General features: G+C 46.5%; 1 pseudogene; it reads right to left on the bottom strand.

Annotated features, from left to right (window-relative positions):
• Window positions 1-8,499: 8,499 nt before the first annotated feature.
• LOC142275992 (U2 spliceosomal RNA) lies at window positions 8,500-8,705 on the bottom strand (annotated as a pseudogene).
• Window positions 8,706-8,931: the final 226 nt, after the last annotated feature.

Raw genomic sequence — 8,931 nt, 5'->3', positions numbered from 1 at the left:
ACTTTGCTATAGTCCCACTAGTGCCAAGACATTTGCAGAGCGCATCTGCCTGCGTTGCACACTCCAACTCATTATAACTAAGTTGCATTGTCAGGGATATTTATTCTTTATTATTCTGCTGTTAATAAAGCTAGACCACCACTGCAATCTTCACCACCTCTCAATTTTTACTACCACATTTTCAGTCCACAATCTTGTCGCAATCAACATGAGTGGCAAAATGACAGATGCTGGTGGAAAGGGGAAGAGGCGTGGTGGAAAAGGCAAAAAAGGTTTTGTCTGTGGGGAAAGTGCAGCAGCACTGAATACACGTTCAGAGACAACGCTGGCAGCTGGACACGACAAAATCTCCAAGGCGTAACTGGAGAGCTCTGGCCATTTTTCTAGGTTTGAAGCCCAAAAGGAGCAAGGCTCCAGTTGCACAGTCATGGCATCGATGTTCATTTGGAGATACTCCTGTATCATCCTCTCCAGCCGTTGAGTATGTGTCAGACTTGTTGTCTCTGGTGGCCTTGCAAAAGAGGGTCTAAAAAAATTATGAAAAGATTCCATAAAATTGCTGTTACCGGCACCAGATACGGTCCTACTGGTACGGGTAGACTGTTGAAGATGACGAGACCGTCCCATGTTTGTCAAGTTACAACTGGGAGATTCCCTCCCTGCACCTGCACGGTTGTTTGGTGGAAAAGCCGAGCTAAGATCGAGTAACAGCTTCTGCTGATACTCCTGCATACGTGCGTCCCTTTCTATGGCTGGAATTATGTCACAAAATTTGGACTTGTACCGGGGATCTAATAGTGTGGCAATCCAGTAGTCATCATCACTTCTAATTTTGACAATACGACTGTCATGTTGGAGGTAGTGCAACAAAAAGGCACTCATGTGTCTTGCGCAGCCATGCGGACCAACTCCACGATGTGTTTGTGGCATAGAGGTGCTACCCGTTCTTTCTTCCTCTGACATCTCCCCCCAACCTCTTTCAACTGAAATTTGACCAAGGTCTCCCTCATCTGCTGAGTCTTCCATGTCCATGGACAGTTCGTCCTCCATTTCTTCATGTTCTCCTGCACCTTGCTCAACATTTCGCCTGCTACTATGCGCCCTTGTCGATCCCTGTTCCCCATGGTCCCATGCCTGCTGCGTTGGTGATGATGAACGTCTGGACCTTGGTGATGTTGTTGTCCCTTGCGCATATGAATCCTCCTGTAGTTCCTCCCCTTCATGTTGTCCCACCCCCTGACTCCGAATAGTGTTTAGCGTGTGCTCCAGCATGTAAATGACTGGAATCGTCATGCTGATAATGGCATTGTCAGAGCTAAACATATTCGTCGCCATGTCGAAACTGTGCAGAAGGGTGCATAGGTCCTTGATCTGAGACCACTCCATCAGGGTGATCTGCCCCACCTCTGCATCTCGTTGGCCCAGGCTATACGTCATGACGTATTGCACCAGGGCTCTGCGGTGCTGCCACAGTCGCTGTAACATGTGGAGAGTTGAATTCCAGCGTGTCGCCACATCGCATTTCAGGCGATGAACCGGCAGGCCGAAAGACTTCTGGAGCGATGCAAGTCGCTCTGCTGCGGCGCTTGAACGGCGGAAGTGAGCTGACAGTTTTCGTGCCCTGTTCAGAAGGCCATCTAGGCCGGGATAGTGTGTTAAAAATTGCTGGACGACAAGGTTCAACACGTGAGCCATACAAGGTACGTGTGTCACAATGCCCAGGCGAAGTGCCGCACCCAGGTTTGCAGCATTGTCGCACACGGCCTTACCAGGCTGCAGGTTGAGTGGAGACAACCATTTATTAAACTCGGACCGCAGAGCTGACCACAACTCCTCAGCTGTGTGACTCTTATTCCCAAGACATGTCAAGCTAAAGACCGCCTGATGCCGTTGCGCTCTGCTGCCAGCATAGTAATGAGGCGTGCGTGATTCCTTCTGCGCAGTGAGAACGCTGGTGGCCTGACCAGGCAGGCTTGGGGCGGAGGTGGAGGACCCAGATGAGGTGGAGGATGCAGAAGCTGTGGCGGAACTTGGACAGACAGAGGATTGACACACAAGTCGTGGGGACGGCAAGACTTGTGCAGCAGACCCTTCACCATCTATCACCATAGTTACCCAGTGCCCAGTCAGCGACATGTAACGTCCCTGTCCATGCTTACTGGTCCAAGTATCGGTGGTGAAATGCACCCGTTCACACACAGAGTTTCTCAAGGAAGCGGTGATGTTGTGTGCGACATGCTGGTGTAGCACAGGCACACCTTTCTTAGAGAAGTAGTGGCGACTAGGCATCTGGTACTGGGGCACAGCGACAGACATAAGGTCTCTAAAATCCTGTGTGTCCACTAGGCGGAAAGGCAGCATTTCGGTAGCCAACAGCTTACAGAGGGATAGAGTCAACCTCTTAGCTTTGTCATGGGTCGGAGGAAGTGGCCTTTTATTTGACCACATCTGAGGGACAGAGATCTGGCTGCTGTGTGTAGACGGTGTTGAGTAGGGTGTCCCTGGAAAAATGCAGGTTTGTGAGGAAAGTGCAGGCGGAGACATGATGTTGCCTTCATCCAACGTTGGTGCTATCGATGTCTGAGAGAGCTGTACACACTCACTTGTTTCCCCTTCCAAACCAACTGACGACCTTACAAGCAAACTGCCTGTTGCGGTTACAGTGGTGGAAGTTTGGCGTGGAAAAACAGGTGTGACAGCTGTCCCCACAGTCCTAGAAGATGAAGAGCGCGCGGATGCACTGGAAGGGGCGGGCGGTGGATGGTTCGCTCTTGCAGCATTGCAGCACAGTGAGCTTCCCACCGGGACCTATGATATTTATTCATGTGACGATTCATGGAAGAAGTTGTCAAACTGCTGAGGTTTTGACCTCTACTAAGAGAATCATGACAAATTTTACATATCACATGATTTGGGCGATCTTTTTCTATGTCAAAAAAGGACCAGGCTAGGCAAGGCTTAGAGGCCATGCGACCTGTTGATCCACCCCGAATAATGCTCATAGGCAGAGTGGTGGCTGAGGATGCAGTTGTAGACGTGCTACCAGTGCTCCGACTCTGTCCAGGAAGGCGCAAGGTAACTTCGTCGTCGGTTGCATCCTCCTCCACCGCCTCTGTTGACCTCCTCGAGTGCCTGACTGGGGGTTGACAGTAGGTGGGATCTAGAACTTCATCATCAATTGTTGTGTTTGCACTCCCCTCCCCCTCAGACCGAGCCTCTTCTTGCCCTGACCGAATATTTAAGTTGTCATCCCAATCGGGTATCTGCGTCTCATCTTCATCAGTATGTTCCTCATTGTCTATAACCACAGGTGTTACAGTTTGTGACAAAGGGTCAACATTATGCTCAGAATCTTGGTCCTCACAGCCTGAATCAGAGTCACAAAGGTTCTGGGCATCACTGCAGACCATTTCCTGTTCTGTACTCACTGTAGCTTGGGAGCAGACCTCTGATTCCCAGGCTATAGTGTGACTGAACAGCTCTGCAGACTCAGCCATCTCAGTTCCACCATACTGTGCAGGGCTGATGGAGACTTCAGAGCTGGGAGAAATCAAGTGTGATTGGGATGACAACTCAGAGGACTGGTGTTTTTTGGATGCGGTACTTGAAGTGGCTGAGAGGGCACTTGTTGGACCACTTGAGATCCATTCAAGCATTTTCCTTTTTTGCCCATCATCTACCTTTCTTCCTGTTGTTCGTGTCCGTAAAAAAGGGAGCACATCGGATTGTCCACGGTAAGTAGTAGACATCTTACTTTTGCTGGTAGATGGTCTATCTTCAGCAGATGATAATGGAGCTTTGCCACTTTCCCCACAGACAAAACCTTTTTTGCCTTTTCCACCACGCCTCTTCCCCTTTCCACCAGCATCTGTCATTTTGCCACTCATGTTGATTGCGACAAGATTGTGGACTGAAAATGTGGTAGTAAAAATTTAGAGGTGGTGAAGATTGCAGTGGTGGTCTAGCTTTATTAACAGCAGAATAATAAAGAATAAATATCCCTCACAATGCAACTTAGTTATAATGAGTTGGAGTGTGCAACGCAGGCAGATGCGCTCTGCAAATGTCTTGGCACTAGTGGGACTATAGCAAAGTCCAATAGCCACGTATAGGATGCCACTAGGTACACTGAGTGTTTGCTAGTATAATGGCTAAGTTAAAATTAGTTGGAGTGTGCAACGCAGGCAGATGCGCTCTGCAAATGTCTTGGCACTAGTGGGACTATAGCAAAGTCCAATAGCCACGTATAGGATGCCACTAGGTACACTGAGTGTTTGCTAGTATAATGGCTTACTTATAATTAGTTGGAGTGTGCAACGCAGGCAGATGCGCTCTGCAAATGTCTTGGCACTAGTGGGACTATAGCAAAGTCCAATAGCCACGTATAGGATGCCACTAGGTACACTGAGTGTTTGCTAGTATAATGGCTAAGTTAAAATTAGTTGGAGTGTGCAACGCAGGCAGATGCGCTCTGCAAATGTCTTGGCACTAGTGGGACTATAGCAAAGTCCAATAGCCACGTATAGGATGCCACTAGGTACACTGAGTGTTTGCTAGTATAATGGCTTACTTATAATTAGTTGGAGTGTGCAACGCAGGCAGATGCGCTCTGCAAATGTCTTGGCACTAGTGGGACTATAGCAAAGTCCAATAGCCACGTATAGGATGCCACTAGGTACACTGAGTGTTTGCTAGTATAATGGCTTACTTATAATTAGTTGGAGTGTGCAACGCAGGCAGATGCGCTCTGCAAATGTCTTGGCACTAGTGGGACTATAGCAAAGTCCAATAGCCACAGATAGGATGCCACTAGGTACACTGAGTGTTTGCTAGTATAATGGCTTACTTATAATTAGTTGGAGTGTGCAACGCAGGCAGATGCGCTCTGCAAATGTCTTGGCACTAGTGGGACTATAGCAAGGTCCAATAGCCACGTATAGGATGCCACTAGGTACACTGAGTGTTTGCTAGTATAATGGCTTACTTATAATTAGTTGGAGTGTGCAACGCAGGCAGATGCGCTCTGCAAATGTCTTGGCACTAGTGGGACTATAGCAAAGTCCAATAGCCACGTATAGGATGACACTAGGTACACTGAGTGTTTGCTAGTATAATGGCTTACTTATAATTAGTTGGAGTGTGCAACGCAGGCAGATGCGCTCTGCAAATGTCTTGGCACTAGTGGGACTATAGCAAGGTCCAATAGCCACGTATAGGATGCCACTAGGTACACTGAGTGTTTGCTAGTATAATGGCTAAGTTAAAATTAGTTGGAGTGTGCAACGCAGGCAGATGCGCTCTGCAAATGTCTTGGCACTAGTGGGACTATAGCAAAGTCCAATAGCCACGTATAGGATGCCACTAGGTACACTGAGTGTTTGCTAGTAAAATTGCTTAGTTTAAAAAAGTTGGAGTGTGCAATGCAGGCAGACGTGCTCTGCAAATGTCTTTGCACTAGTGGGACTATAGCAAAGTCCAATAGCCACAGATAGGATGCAACTAGGTACACTGAGTTTTTGCTAGTATAATGGCTTACTTATAATTAGTTGGAGTGTGCAACGCAGGCAGATGCGCTCTGCAAATGTCTTGGCACTAGTGGGACTATAGCAAGGTCCAATAGCCATGTATAGGATGCCACTAGGTACACTAAGTGTTTGCTAGTATAATGGCTTACTTATAATTAGTTGGAGTGTGCAACGCAGGCAGATGCGCTCTGCAAATGTCTTGGCACTAGTGGGACTATAGCAAGGTCCAATAGCCACGTATAGGATGCCACTAGGTACACTGAGTGTTTGCTAGTATAATGGCTTACTTATAATTAGTTGGAGTGTGCAACGCAGGCAGATGCGCTCTGCAAATGTCTTGGCACTAGTGGGACTATAGCAAGGTCCAATAGCCACGTATAGGATGCCACTAGGTACACTGAGTGTTTGCTAGTATAATGGCTTACTTATAATTAGTTGGAGTGTGCAACGCAGGCAGATGCGCTCTGCAAATGTCTTGGCACTAGTGGGACTATAGCAAAGTCCAATAGCCACAGATAGGATGCCACTAGGTACACTGAGTGTTTGCTAGTATAATGGCTTACTTATAATTAGTTGGAGTGTGCAACGCAGGCAGATGCGCTCTGCAAATGTCTTGGCACTAGTGGGACTATAGCAAGGTCCAATAGCCACGTATAGGATGCCACTAGGTACACTGAGTGTTTGCTAGTATAATGGCTTACTTATAATTAGTTGGAGTGTGCAACGCAGGCAGATGCGCTCTGCAAATGTCTTGGCACTAGTGGGACTATAGCAAGGTCCAATAGCCACGTATAGGATGCCACTAGGTACACTGAGTGTTTGCTAGTATATATGGCAAAATTATAGATGGAAAGGGAGAAGGGGAGGGGGGGAGAGAGGAGGCTGTAATTGACTACAAGGGTATGAGTTATGAGTGATCATAGGGATAGTGTTACATAAGTGGAAATACCTATGGAGGACCGGATGTGTAAGCGCATACCTTATACAAACCTATAGAGTGCTGATGGGTGAGAGTGTGATGTTAGATATAAGACATCCTATAGTGAATAGTGAGCCGTAATCAAGTGCAACAGGGATATTTCACGTGACTATGGGAACATGGAAGGTAAAGAAAGGGGAGAAAAAACTGTTAGACAAGGTAATCAGACATAATGTAACCAGTTGATTAGACATGACAAACATGACAAATAAAAAACAAGGAAGAATGGAACTCCATACATAGTGGAACCATATATAGTGTGAACACGAAAAAGAACCGGGCGTTAGAAAAAATGTGCACGGCCCAATGAATCAAGTCGGTTCTTCATATTCATGGTTTAAGCCCTTGGGTTCCAACGTGCCCAGAGTATATATCCAGAAAGATTCCCTTTCTTTGAGCTTCCTAATTCTATTGCCTCCTCTGCGTATGGCTGGGACATGTTCGATGACTTGGAATCTTAATTGGGCCACTGTGTGATTATGCGTCACAAAATGGTGTGGGACTGGTAATAGAATCTGCTTACAATGTATTGTTGACTTGTGCTTAGCACAAAAAAAGGGAATCTTTCTGGATATGTACTCTGGACACATTAAAACCCAAGGGCTTAAACCGTGAATATGAAGTACAGACTTGATTCATTGGGCCGTGCACCATGTCACCATGTGTGCAATTGCATTGTCCAATGGCTCACAATGGTTATGCGTTTTCATTGGATGGATAATCGAAGCCATGTTTTTTTCCTTTCTCTTGGGTTTGTTGTGTGAGTAGCCTATAGGATTAAGTTAGTTACCGCAGGCAGTGGATTTAGCTTCCTGTCTTTGGTCCAGTGGTAGATTGATTGTTTGGTCTATGAGCTGTTATGGGTTTTAATCCAGGTGAATGCCCATGGGCTGCCTATAACTGTGTGAAATATGTAGTTTTACTGGGCTGGGATGAGAGAATCCATCGAAGCATGGTGTAGGGATTGTGGTTCCTGTGTGCTAAGAAGAAAGGCTAGCACCAGCCAGAAAGCCCCATTACAGCCAATAATCAACCGCTAGCCGCTGGAACTCGTTGCTCTAGATCATGTCAAACTCTCACCAAGCAGGAATAGATACATTAGCCCACCATCCCACCCAAAGAGCAACTTCTGCTGCGCAGCTGGCTTTCTAGGCAGCAGCGCTATTGTGATGTCAGCGGGGGACATTGTGACAAGCCAGTGTTCCGTCACTTCATGTTGTGCACTGTTCAAATGGAAAATACATCAACAGGCAGACTACAGAAAAGCTTACTGACAAAGGATAGAGAGGGGCTTTCTCAGAGGGCTTTTTACAGTTTGTCTATTCCCAATTAGCCGTTTAAGTATGCTTAATGAAAGTACTAATTCTTTCATAGGCCGCCCATTCTTAGTATTTGACGTTCCTTATATTGCGGTATCAGGCTTCGCAGCAGGTTGCAAAACATTCATCACCCATGACTGTCCCCAATTGGGCTCAGAAGCTAAATGTCTATCATGACCTCTCTTTTTGAAAGTCCAAGAGCAAGCAAACTCTTCCTCCAGGAGAGGGAGCCAACAGATCACTAAAGACATCATCATTGCTCAAAGAAAACACCGAAAAACAATGGAAGCTTTAATTGGAGTGGAATCTGATAGACAGCACCTGATGCCAAGTCTGCATCTTCTAACACCTGCAGTCACTGCAGCAGCTGAATCCAATGTGTCCAAAAGGGATCTATTCTATTCAATTGCAAATGATCTAGATAAGACTGAGAATAAGATACTGCACGGGACATAGCAGAGTTGGTCAAGTTGAGTGGAGATGAGTTTGCTATTTGGCACAGCTTTTGCATCAATAAAGCAAGTAAAAGGTGTGAAAGATAAAAAAAAAGGGTGAAAGTGTGAAAAGTGAATTGGCCAAATTGAGGTGCATATAAAGTTTTTGCTTTCTTTCAATTCACTAATGGGGCTCATTTGAATCAGGTGAATTGAGTTCTGCTTTTGGAAACTCGGTTAAGAAGGGGTGCACCGGTCCTGGAGGTACTGCAATACCAGGTCAATGCGTGGAGTGGACAGAGCAAGATTTTTTCCATCTCCTTGTTCTAAAAATCCATTTAATATATGGTCCCTAGAGAGGGGACGTATCAGATATTAAACTGATAAGAACAGATTTAATTTTTTTTTTTTCTGTTTATCAGTAGGACTTCAAAATAACAAAGGTGATCGCCTCCCGTTGCCTGGGAACCGTCCAGGCACAAGAGGGCTATGTGTCACCAGAAGGCACACACACTCCCTCAAGGCCGGCAGACGTGCAATCCCAGGCACCTTCCAGTACCGACCAAGGTAGCGTCCTCCGAAACTACACTTGATCTTAGCCAAAAGGCTGAGAAGCTATAACCCGAATTGGTTACGGCCTTGAGTGGCACCCTGGCCTATACCGGACACATCTT

The sequence above is a fragment of the Anomaloglossus baeobatrachus genome, unplaced genomic scaffold (assembly GCF_048569485.1).
Source record: "Anomaloglossus baeobatrachus isolate aAnoBae1 unplaced genomic scaffold, aAnoBae1.hap1 Scaffold_3911, whole genome shotgun sequence".
NCBI lineage: Eukaryota > Metazoa > Chordata > Amphibia > Anura > Aromobatidae > Anomaloglossus > Anomaloglossus baeobatrachus.
The sequence above is the reverse complement of the archived record's forward strand: the minus strand, read 5'-3'. Positions and strand labels throughout refer to the sequence as shown.